Source organism: Bos javanicus, chromosome 2 (genome assembly GCF_032452875.1).
Source record: "Bos javanicus breed banteng chromosome 2, ARS-OSU_banteng_1.0, whole genome shotgun sequence".
Classification (NCBI taxonomy): domain Eukaryota; kingdom Metazoa; phylum Chordata; class Mammalia; order Artiodactyla; family Bovidae; genus Bos; species Bos javanicus.
In genome coordinates, this window is record NC_083869.1 from 27,614,575 (window position 1) to 27,627,810 (window position 13,236).

General features: G+C 40.0%; 1 protein-coding gene across 3 annotated transcripts in view; it reads right to left on the minus strand.

The window, feature by feature from the left end:
• The window catches only part of CERS6 (ceramide synthase 6), a 356,538-nt gene that overhangs the window by 182,597 nt on the left and 160,705 nt on the right, over positions 1 to 13,236 (minus strand). The gene's annotated exons all lie outside the window — the stretch shown is intronic.

Consider the following 13,236-nt stretch of genomic DNA (forward strand, 5'->3'; position numbering starts at 1 on the left):
GTAAGTTCAAAACACAGCTAGCATTCTTCCTTTCCTACCTTCCTTCAAAAATCCTTTAAGGAATTTTCTCTTTGATCCACAAGAAAATCAAAATTCATTACACTCTTTGGAAAGTGCCAAGTACATAATCACCCACTGTGTTTTCTTCCTGACATTCTGAACTCAGTCCTAGTTCCCCAAATATACTCTAAACTTTCCTGCATCCATGCCTTCTCTCATGCTGTTTCTTCCAACAGAAACCTCTATTTACCACCCTCAAAATACCATGCTTCCTGGAGAGCCCATCCCAAACTGTGAAGTTCACCCTGCTATTCTCAACCTGACATGCACACTCTGTCTGAACCCCTAAAGGGCTCAGTTTATATTTCCCTTTTTGCATATATTCATTTTCCTTTGCCCGAGAGTCATTTTGGTTCTTGTTTTTTTTTTTTTTTTAATTTTATTTTATTTTTAAACTTTACATAATTGTATTAGTTTTGCCAAATATCAAAATGAATCCACCACAGGTATACATGTGTTCCCCATCCTGAACCCTCCTCCCTCCTCCCTCCCCATACCATCCCTCTGGGTCGTCCCAGTGCACTAGCCCCAAGCATCCAGTATCGTGCATCGAACCTGGACTGGCATCTCGTTTCATACATGCTATTTTACATGTTTCAATGCCATTCTCCCAAATCTTCCCACCCTCTCCTTCTCCCACAGAGTCCATAAGACTGTTCTATACATCAGTGTCTCTTTTGCTGTCTCGTACACAGGGTTATTGTTACCATCTTTCTAAATTCCATATATATGCGTTAGTATACTGTATTGCTGTTTTTCCTTCTGGCTTACTTCACTCTGTATAATAGGCTCCAGTTTCATCCACCTCATTAGAATATCTACTAGTAGAGTGTTAAATCGGAGAAGGCGATGGCACCCCTCTCCAGTACTCTTGCCTGGAAAATTCCATGGATGGAGGAGCCTGGTGGGCTGCAGTCCATGGGGTTGTGAAGAGTCGGACACGACTGAGCGACTTCACTTTCACTTTTCACTTTCATGCACTGGAGAAGGAAATGGCAACCCACTCCAGTGTTCTTGCCTGGAGAATCCCAGGGATGGGGGAGCCTGGTGGGCTGCCGTCTATGGGGTCTCACAGAGTTGGACACGACTGAAGCGACTTAGCAGCAGCAGCAGCAACAGCAGCAGTGTGTTAAATCCCCTTTTAGGGAAAGAGCTTATCTCTATATCATCAGCTGCACTTCATGCTGTATTCAAAATTCAATAAATATTTGTGACATTTAATTAAATCTATCCAAGACAGTCAACCAAGTTACACATGTAAAGTTCAAGACAATGTTCTTAATAAAGAGAAGCTTGATGGTCCATAAGCGTTCATATGGTTCTCAGACTATATCTTAAAACCTCAAATATCCATAAAACCACATAGAAAAGCATCAAACAGATGTGATACATATATCTCAAATGACTGTCAGCAAATGATCTCTTTCCTGAAATTACATCCATCCAGAGAACAATGTTGTTTCATCTAAAAGTTACTGAAATTCAGAAGTCTTTCAGAATGAGACAATAAACCTTGGCAGGTCACAGCTGGATTTACTCTGACAATACTCAGTGAAAAATATGTCTCCTTTGTTCTTAAGCGTACCTGAACTCTCATTACTGGCAGACGCAAAGATGCAAAGAGCAAAATATAGAAAGGATAAGAATTTACTGCCATTCTTCAAAAAGTAATGACTCATGGGAAGCATTTCTAGGATAATCACGTCTAAAACACATTCATAACTGTGTTTTACATGTCCCTAGAAGGAATGGGAGTGAGAAATAAGATGTGAGGGGATAGAAAAAAATCCCACACACGCACATATACTGTAACCAGTATTTTTCCTCTACTCTGAGAAGCAGCCTTGTTCCTATCTTCCCATTTTCTACAAGGCAACCTGGGTCAATCTGCTGAACCTGTCAGAGCCTCAGTTTCCTTAAATGTTAAAAAGAAAACAGGGAAGGAGGAGGGACTCCTTCTATCTCTTCATCTACATCTCAGGGTTGTTGTGATGATGAAATTAAATAACACTCACACAAGCTCCTTGAAAAGTAGAGAGCTACAAGAATGTCAAGTTGCTGTTATCACAACCTCCTCACTTACTCCCCTCAGCCTCATCTGACATGTCTTTTCTCTTGCTAGATAGAGAGCCAGAAAAAGGTCTCAAGAGAGGAGAGTTTTGATCATTTCCAGTAAGATTCTTCTCCCATATATACCTCCTCTTCCCAAACTTACCAGATTATCTCAAGACAAAGCTCAGGTTTTATATTAATTTTCTCATGTCATATCACTACAGTACTTGACACCACTCTTAAATGGGAATTAAGATATGTCAAAAGACAGATCTATATTGCAGAAGTGAAGATTAATAAAAGGTCTTATAAGCAAAGTCATTAGTTTTGCTTTCTGTAACTGGTTGGGGAACTGAGATCTACCTTTTCACTAAATCTGTAGTTCTATTTTCTGTGATAGCGTTGTGTTTTTGGATCACCATATATTAACTATTAAGGTTAAACAAACACCATATAATAATCTTTAGCCTATTTAAATTCCCTATTCCAGTAAACCACATCTTTGTAACTATTTTTTCACCTTTAAAAAACATATACAAATAAATAACAATAAAACAATCAGATGTGAAAAAAGAAGAAAACCCTGTGATTAATCACTGCACCATATATACTGAGGATTTCTTTTCTTCTTCTCCCAAAGAATGTTGTCAAATATTTAAGTCCTCACAGTCTTTTATTTACAGAATCCTCTCTCAAGTATTTTATTTTGAACAAAGAATTCTTCTTTGAATGAAGATATTAAAATCTGAAACAATCTCAAAAGTCAGCTGACAGAATTGTCTATTTAAAGTAGGCAAAGAAATTGAACAAAAGCTTAATCATGATCTACAGGGCTGTGACCTCACAGTTGTTCATAGTAGATGTCACTGTAAAGAAATCTTTAAAAAACAGTACGGAAAATGGCCACATTTTGGAGCTCTCCAATTACATTTATATAGAAAGAGCCAAAAAAGAAAGATGAAATGCGTGCTAGGGACTGGGATAAACTTTAGAAATAGCTTCATACATGGATATCCAAAACATGAAGGTCTATGCAGTTTGGATGGGTGGGATTAAGAGACAAAATCTGGCACACTGTACTAGATGACTTCAAAGTAGCTCAGTTACAGTAAAGACGTGATATCAAAGATGCAGATGGAGGCTCTGAATAAGTCATTTCCTGAAAGTGAATGGAAAAAGACATTATTTCTACATAAACATATTAAATAATGTTATTAATATACATCTCATATTATTCTACCTCTAAAAGTTGATATATTCAGGCTGGCTTTATCTTATTATTGGGAACCAGGGGACCTGCCTTATATCTGAGGGCACCCTACCGTCATGCATGTATAGGTATCTATGGAAAGAAACAGAAGCTAATTTCTCAATAGTGTGAAAGTGAATTAGTGATAAGTTAGAATATTGACTTACTAGATTCAAGAAAGAGCAAAGATGCAGGGAATAGAGTATTATATTTTAAAGGCAAAAGGGGACACTATTTATCACTTTTGCTGTCAAAAAAGAATTTTCCCACTCTAATCTTCTACTTCAGCAAAAGCCAAATAAACCAAAAGTTGCACCAACACCAGAACATTTGTTGTTAACTAAAAATTTTGTGTACTAACGGAGGCACAAAAGTTCAATGGATCAAGAAAATAAAATAGGCATTAAACTGAATTGTGAGTTTTTCCTTTAATCTCACATTTTCCCACTCCCTTTGTACTCTGCTGAGGTCACTCTTCTGCATTTTCCTGAACAAAAAAAGTATTCTAGAGGGAGACTGGGAAGTCAGGTAAAAACTGGCTCTAGAACCCAAACTCCCCCCACCCACCAAAACCTATTAAGTTCTCACTTTGCACAATCCTATAATCAACAGTGCAATGAATGCCCTCAATCAGATCAAAAGCAAAACCACTCATTTTATGTCAAACTGAGTTTCTTCCCTTTGTAACTCATGAATAGAATCCAAGTCTATTAGCCAGATGTGTGAAGACTTATCAACTAATATTGAGCTTTGGCAGCTATCATCATAATAATTTTTAAAGTCTTGCTACTTTGGGCACCCTTCCCTCACATCTGGAAGAAAATATGAGACCCATTTAAGTCTACTTGCATTAAACAATAAATGCTGCCAAAAATAAAAAAATCCATAAAATTCCGTTTAATCTCCTCTAGAAAATCTTAAATAATTATGTAAATAGCAGCCTACCTTTCTTGCCAATTGTAAGGCAACATTCATACAAGTCAAACAGTAGGAGATGTTAGTGAATGTCTGTATGAAGAATAGGTGAAGGTACTATCAATTCAAAATATTAAAATTCATTTGCTGTGCTATATCTGAACATACATAATAATATGATAATGAGAGATATTTTTCAGAAGTATCATCAGCCACATATTAAACACAACATTTAGCATTATGTCACTCAAATCAGTCAAAGTATTATAAATGATTCAACATAAGGAGATGCAGGATTTAAAAAGAAAAATAAAAAGAATAAAGGAGGAAATGAATGGATGCAATTATGAAATTAATACTTTGGTCTTTTATTCATTGATTTTTACCATTCTCAAAGTGCCTCAGCCTTTAATTTCACTGCGGTCTAACTCTAAGAACTCTCAAGTGGAAACCACATGAAAGGGAAGTTCAGGCTAAAATCTCAGACTAAACAACAATTCCTCTCTTCAGACTGAAAACGCTCTCCCAAACAGCTCACCAGCTGACAGTCAGGAGTTTGGAGTGGAATTATTCCAAAGTGCTGCATGTGAATACATCTGCTCCTTGTCCTCTTGTGTAAACGCTTCCCCTGGTGACAAACTGCATCCAGCAAACCTTCCTAAAAGCAACCAAGAAATGACTTGAAAGTACAGGAGCTCACACCCAGACAGCCTGCCCTCTCCTTGACATCTTGGTTCCTGGTGCCCACCAGTCCTTACAAACATCCCCTGGAGGGCAAGGGCAGCATCAAACACTCTGGATACTGACACAGAGGGCTCATGTGAGATGTGTACTTAGCAACATACTCCTTAGAAAGGCAGGGGCTCTCTCTGCCAACCAGGAAGTGTCAATCAAACATCCCAAGAGGGCCACATCGCAGGGTGGGGTGGTCGAGCTCTTATCTTCATAACACTGATGGTTAAACTCCAACTGAGGGCAATGGTCTGTTCACTAACAATGCTTTCAAGTTGAGAATCAGCTGCAAGCTGGAGTCCCAATTCTTAAAACCCTGAAGTAACACTAGGAAACTCTCTTCATTTCAAAGAAAGGAAATATATTCCTTGGGCCACCCTGAGTCAATCAACAAACCATCCTATATTCACTAAGCATACTCAGCATACATTTTCCCAGTCTAGCTGGGGAGAAAACAAACCACTAAGACAGATGAAACATAAAGGGAATAATTCCAAATGGTAGGTAATGGCTACAATAGGTAATTATTACTACCACAGGGGTTCAAAGAAAAATGTCCTCTTGTCCTCTTGGAGAGATTCATGTGAGAAAGAGTAGTAGAGACTTAGGCTGAACCTGGAAGGATTGGAGGGACTTACATAGGGGGAGGAAGGGAAAATAGTAGAGCTAAGAAGGGGAAATGGGAGCAAGCAGGCCTGTGCAGCAAAGCATTCGGGATTTGTTCACCCAGAAGATAGAAGATGAGGGGGTCGGGCTGAGTGAGCAATGAGACCACGTGGAGCTACATTCTAGATGGCTGTAAGAGCTGTGGTGATGGACAGATGAGGAGCATGGAGACGGACAGACAGGTAAGGAGTGGATGAAGAAGAAGAGGTCAGATGTGGATGGGAAATAATAAAATGAAATGCAAGGAAAAGAGATGTGTGTGTTTATAACACCTCAACCTCTCCATTAGAATGTGAGCACTGTTGCTTCATCATATTCCCAGGATACAGCATAGGGCTTGTCACAAGCGATAAAAATAACCAACGACTACTGAAAAGTTTTTCATTCATTCAAAAAACTAAGACGATGACATCCAGTCCCATGGCTTCATGGCAAACAGATGGGGAAAAAGTGGAAACAGTGGCAAATTTTATTTTCTTAAGCTCCAAAATCACTGCAGATGGCAACTGCAGCCATGAAATTAAAAGATGCTTGCTCCTTGGAAGAAAAGCTACGACAAACTTAGCATATTAAAAACAAGAAACATCACTTTGCTGACAAAGGTCCATATAATCAAAGTTATGATTTTTCCAGTTCAGTTCAGTTCAGTTCAGTTGCTCAGTAGTGTCCGACTCTTTGCGACCCCATGAATCGTAGCACACCAGGCCTCCCTGTCCCTCACCAACTCCCGGAGTTCACCCAGACTCACGTCCATCGAGTCAGGGATGCCATCCAGTCATCTCATCCTCTGCCGTCCCCTTCTCCTCCTGCCCCCAATCTCCCCCAGCATCAGAGTCTTTTCCAATGAGTCAACTCTTCCCATGAGGTGGCCAAAGTACTGGAGTTTCAGCTTTAGCATCATTCCTTCCAAAGAAATCCCAGGGCTGATCTCCTTCAGAATGGACTGGTTGGATCTCCTTGAAGTCCAAGGGACTCAAGAGTCTTCTCCAACACCACAGTTCAAAAGCATCAATTCTTCGGTGCTTAGCCTTCTTCACAGTCCAACTCTCACATCCATACATGACCACAAGAAAAACCATGTGAAATGTGAAAGTTGGACCATAAAGAAGACTGAGTGCTGAAGAATTGATGCTTTTGAATTGTGGTGCTGGAGAAGACTCTTAAGAGTCCCTTGGACTGCAAGCAGATCAAACCAATCAATCCTAAAGAAAATCAACCCTGAATATTTTTTGGAAGGACTGATGCTGAAGCTGAAGCTTTAATACTTAGGCCACCTGATGTGAAGAGCTGATTCATTAGAAAAGACCTTGATGCTGGGAAAGATTGAGGGCAGGAGAAGGGAGTGACAGGATGAGACTGTTGGATGGCATAATCAACTCAATGGACATGAGTTTGAGCAAACTCCAGGAGATGGTGAAGGACAGGGAAGCCTGGTGTGCTGCAGTCCATGCGGTCTCGAAGGGTCAGACACGACTGAGCAACTGAGCAACAACTGAAAGGCTGCTCTGAGCCATACTCCATAGCACATGACTTACATATATGAGATATTAATTTTGAGTTTATACTATTTTCTTCATTTGATGAACTAGGAGACCAAGGATCAGCAATGCAAATTGCTGAGCTGGAGCTAGGTCATATTGTTAGGGAACCACTGACCAAAACTGCTTGCCTTGGCCAGGAACAATAATAACTACTTGCCTGAGTAGTCTCACAACTGGAGGTCCTGATAACAAATAAGGTGCTGCCACTGAAAACTAACTGGGAGGATCTGGGAGGGGCCAAAAGGAAGGAGGAGACACCAGACCATAATATTGTTCTGCCAACCTCCCAGAATCCTTCGCACTGGAATCCATCTTGGCTGAGGGATGCATGTGCCACTAGGAAGGACCTTAAACCAGACCAGATACGGGCCAAGCAAGATGACTGGCCAAAGACAACCTGGAAACTAACCCAATAACATAAGACCTGAGACTTCGAGCCACGTGGCAGAGCAGTTCTGGGTTCCCTTCCCTGCTGCTCTCCTGCCTTGGAGGCCCTTCCCAGTAGTCTTTTGCTTTATCAGCACGTGTGTCTCCTTGGATAGTTCATTTCCAGGTGGTAGACAAGAGTCCACTCTCAAGCCTTGGAAGGGATCCCCCTTCCTCCAACAACATGCGCCTGGATTCATACCCTTGTCTCTTTGACTCCAATGTGCATCTGAGAATAGAAGGTCTGACAGGAGGGACCTGTTCTGTGTCCACTGCTGCATCTCCAGCAGCTAGAACAATGCCTGGAGTGCAGAGTAGACACACTGCTCCCATTTCTGAATGAATGAATCTTAACCAGCATTCATCTTGTGTTGCTACATAATAAGTGTTCCCATTTGAGTGAGTCACTAAATGAAGCAAGCAAGCACCAAGTGATTTACATAAGACACTAACAATAAAACATTTGGGAAATTTTAAAACACTGCCTCAGAAATAACTCCTGTAAGTATAATAACAACAGTCATACAAAGGCATAATTGTTTCTTCATTAAAGGGAAAATATTCAGGAAGTTATTTGTATATAAAATGAAATAATAATGAACATTAACAGAAGCCCCAAGGCACAGAATCTAAAATAATTTGGAGCTTTAAAATAAAACATAAATTCCAGATAGTTGGTAAACTTAAAAGTACAACTAAAGGCAACCTGGCAATATCATTCTCAGGGCATACTGACACACGAAGCAGAGTAACAAACCATTTATGGTTCATGTTTTCAGGGAAACAGGCATTTCTGTACTAAGACAAAGGAGTCTTAGTATAGAGTCCCACGCTGCTAAGTCACTTCAGTCGTGTCTGACTCTGTGCAAGGCCATAGACGGCAGCCCACCAGGCTCTGCCGTCCCTGGGATTCTCTAGGCAAGGACACTGGAGTGGGTTGCCATTTCCCTATCCAATGAATGAAAGTGAAAAGTGAAAGTGAAGTCGCTCAGTCATGTCTGACCCTCAGAGACCCCATGGACTGCAGCCCACCAGGCTCCTCCGTCCATGGGATTTTCCAGGCAAGAGTACTGGAGTGGGGTGCCATTGCCCATTACAAAGTTCAGGCATGGGACTTCCCTGGTGGTCCAGGGAAGGGTCCAGGCTCTTCCCCTACAGGAGGCGCGAGTTCAATCCCTGAGTGGGGAACCAACATGCCACATGGTGCAGCTAAATAAATAAGTAAACAGAAAAGAGAAAGTTTCGGCAAAATTAGAAAATAAGCATAAATTTAATATTTTCTGGAGAAAAATTTTAATCAGATTCTAGAAAGGAATTGGGACCAAAGATGTGCTGCAAAGTTTTACAACATAAAAACAGAAAAAATTTCCTAATTGTAACATATCTTTACAGCCAAAGACTTTTTATCCTAGTGAAAACCACTGAATTCCAGAACCGTAAAATAATAAATTTGTGCTGTTTTAAGCCACTAAGTTTTTGGTAAACTGTTACAGCTGCAACAGGAAACTGATACAAGTAATAATACCCCAAATGGGTCCCTTTAGTGAAGTTGTTATTATGGGAATGGGTATTTTTGTCATAACACTGATGGGCTCCCAGGCACTTCCTCCAGTACACAGTAGCATCAGTGCCGAAGGAAAATCTGCTCCCCGACCTCACTGGGAAGGGTTTGTAAAAGCTGGGCTCTGCATCTAAGCAGTTGCTAGTCACCGGCATAAGCTTCCACCATCCCTGAAATCCCTCATCCCACTGCCCCAGCCCTCCATTCCCTCTGTAATTCTCCAGGGGACCTCAACAAAGGCCTGCCTTCATCCCACATTGCACACTGCTGTCAGGTTCCTCTTTATTTTCACTCCCATCAAAGCCTCTTCTTGCTCAGAACTTGCAACGACCACTGTCGCCCCCTGGCTAGACTCGGATGCCAGCTTTCATGACCCTCCTCGTGAGCCTCAACGCTGCTCCAGCCTCACCTCCCTTCCCACAGCCTCAGCTCCAGCCAGAAGGGTAGATTCAGGCTCTTGGGGCTTTCCTTGGCCACAGTACTTTTTCTACCCATTCTCTCTTTTTTATCTGACAAAATTTAATCCATTTTTGCTGGCTTACCTGAAACACCACTTTCTCCATCAAACCACTGTATTCTTCAAAACATTGTTCTCTCACCCCCATCTGAAGTTCCATGACCTTTCGTAAAGTGCCTAGCACAATGCCTGGCATTAATACATTCCTCTCACTTGCGGCATTTATTTTCTTCTCATCTCATCCCTGCTCCTAAATCCAACATTGCATCAGCATTGTCTCACTTATATCTGGTATGATACCCAGTTGACAGATGCCAACACAACCAACGTAAGTTTGGATACCAGACGCTATTCTGTATGCAGACTTAGAGGATCTATGGGGAGGACCACTCTATTCCTTTAGAACCTTCCATGGTTCCCTTACCTAAAATCTGAGGTTTAGGAATGCCTAGATTGTGATGCATTGGCTTAGTTGCTCCTCGGCATGTGGAATCTTCCTAGATCAGGGATCAAACCCACATCCCCTGCACCACCAAAGAAGTCTGCCAATGAAAGTCTTAGTGAATAAATAATTTTGGTTTTAGGATAAGGTTAAGACGAATAAGCATTAGTCACAGGGTATTTCAAGGATAAGCCCCGTGTATACTAGGTAACACTGCTAACCCAAGTTCTTTAGAAGAGAGATATTATTTAAATACCACTCATCTCAACTTGGGCTTCAGATTCTCATGCTGTCAGCCATTTTTTCACATCTGCTCGTGAAGACATTATTTTTCCTCTAGAACATGAAATTTCATGCCACGGATCGTGAAGTGATGTGGGTCCTGCTGTCTTCCAGAAATTATGGAAAACAGCACCAACAATATTTTATGATGACTTGTGAATAATTTAAAACTCATCTTTATCTTTTTAAAAGTATAGTTATTTTGATCAAGCAATGAAATTACCTCGACTCTATTCTAAGGATACTCCAAAGTACAGCGGGAAAAAATACACAGAGATCTTCATCATTTGCAGAGATAAACCTGACACCTGAGCCATTACAAATGGCTCTAAGACACTTAAACAACAAAAATATATTAAGAATGTCCCTAGGTATAAGAGAGTAATGAAATAAACCTTGGGACAGCCCCTAGATGCAATACTCTATACCTGTGTATGTAAACACTTAAAAAGAAAGGGCACTGGCATTGGATGTTGGTGCCCTGGAAGCAGCATCATGCAAATCCCACCTGTCCATCTAAAGGTGGAGAGCACAGGCAAGTGATTCTGATTCATTCTTTGTAATACACCTTCTTGGCTACGGACTTTGCGCAAGTTACTCAGATTCTTTAAGTCTCAATTTCTTTGACTACAAAATGAGAATAAAAATAGAGCCTACCACAGATGAGCATCATGAAGACTTAATAAGTTAATGAATAGGAGATGCTTAGTCCAATGTTGGCCATCAACCAGTAGTACACTTTCAAATCTAATGCTTTAAAAAAGTGGGAGATAAAATCGTATATGCAATATGATCCCCCAACTATATTAAAAAACATAAAATTATACATTGAACAATGCTTTAACTAATTATATTAACATATTTCCCCGTTTTTACTTTTTTATTTTCTAAGATTCTATACTTTTAGATATCCTTATATTGTTGTTCAATCACTCAGTCATGTCCGACTCTTTGCAACTCTTGCTCAAACTCATGTCCACTGAGTCAGTGATGCCAACTCAATGGATATAATGGGGATAAAAAGCCATCAGTTTTACTTTAAAAGTTCATTTCCAAAAGGCTTGCATTAAAATATGCACATGCATACATACACAAGTATATATACATACATACATACATATGTATATATATATTTGATAGTTGATTCAAATATTTTTATTTAGTCATTTCTCCCTGATAACTTTATTCATAGGATAGCCTATTTAAACTACTTACTCAGCTTAAGTCAGCAATGTCTAAAAGATCAAATTAAGCCATAGCTTTCTGACAAAAGGATAGGCTTTACTCTTCTATTTCTTTTAACTATGACCATGACCTTTTCCAGCTACCCAGGTAAAAGAAATTTCACAGGAAGAAAGCTGTCTGGTAATTTGAACAAATGCACAAGGTCAGAAATTTAGCTGATTTGTTGGACTCCCTGAAGCTGACCTTGCACAGCTGAAAGCTCTCCCAGCTGAGTTCCAGTCATCTGCCTAGTTCTGGAGTCTTCTCCCGGGGACTGTACTCATTTAACAAATGTGAGGCAGCCAAAGTCTTTCATCCAGCAAGATCTTCTTATAACTCATGGCCTGTATGAGTCAGCTTTTAATTCTAGGACCAGATATAAAATGTATACACCCTTCAACCCAGAAATTCCATTTTTAGGGACTTATTCTACTAAAAACAAAAACAACTTTACATGAAATATGCACTGAAGAATGCTTCTTGAAGCATATTTTTTAATGGTTATACCAATAAAAAATTGAATAACAAATTAAATGTCTGCCAAATGCAGTCATTTGGCAGAAAAATGAGATACATCCGTATGTACTGACTGTACTGACCTGGAAAGACGTCTTTACTAAATAAGTAAGTGAGGCATAAGAAGTACCAGAACAAAGTGCAAAGCATGAACTCTTGCAAAAATTATACTCAGATGCACAAAACATGGAAATTCACATCAGAGATTAATTCTAAGGCATGCATGCATGCATGGTATTAGAGCTAGGGGAAAGATCAGTAATTATCACAAACACTTCTCTATCATTTTAATTTGCTGCAATGACCGTATAATGACAGAGGCTGTGAGGATATAGTAGGAGAGCTTAGGACCCAGAGCCACAGTGCCTGGGCTCAAATCCCAGCTCTACTTCTTTCTAGTCAACATTGCTATTCCTCTGCTTCCTCTTCTTTCAAATCAAGATAATGATAGGACCTACCTCTGGGTTGTTAACAGATTAAATACCTTAATACATTTAAAATAAAACCCTCAGTTGCATGTATTAGGATGTCTACTACCCAGAGAGAGAGAAAGAGAGAGGAAGAAAGATAGAAAGGTGGAGGGAGAGAGAATAACAACTATTGCTGAGGATGTGGAGCAATTAGAACCTATGTTCACTGTTGGTGGAAATGTAAAATACTGCAGCCTCTATAGCAAACAGTATGGGTGGTTCCTCTAAGAACTAAAAAGAAAACTACCATGGGATTCAGCAATTCCACTTCTGGCTATAGACCCAAAAGAACTGAAGGCAGGGTCTCAAACAACCATCTGTACACCATGCACACATGGAAATGTAAAATACTGCAGCCTCTATAGAAAACAGTATGGGTGAATACATTTGAATCAGTTCTAATGAGGTGGGTGAAACTGGAGCCTATTATACAGAGTGAAGTAAGCCAGAAGGAAAAACACCAATACAGTATACTAACGTATATATATGGAATTTAGAAAGATGGTAACAATAACCCTGTATACGAGACAGCAAAAGAGACACTGATGTATAGAACAGTCTTTTGGACTCTGTGGGAGAGGGAGAGGGTGGGATGATTTGGGAGAATGGCATTGAAACATGTATAATATCATATATGAAACGA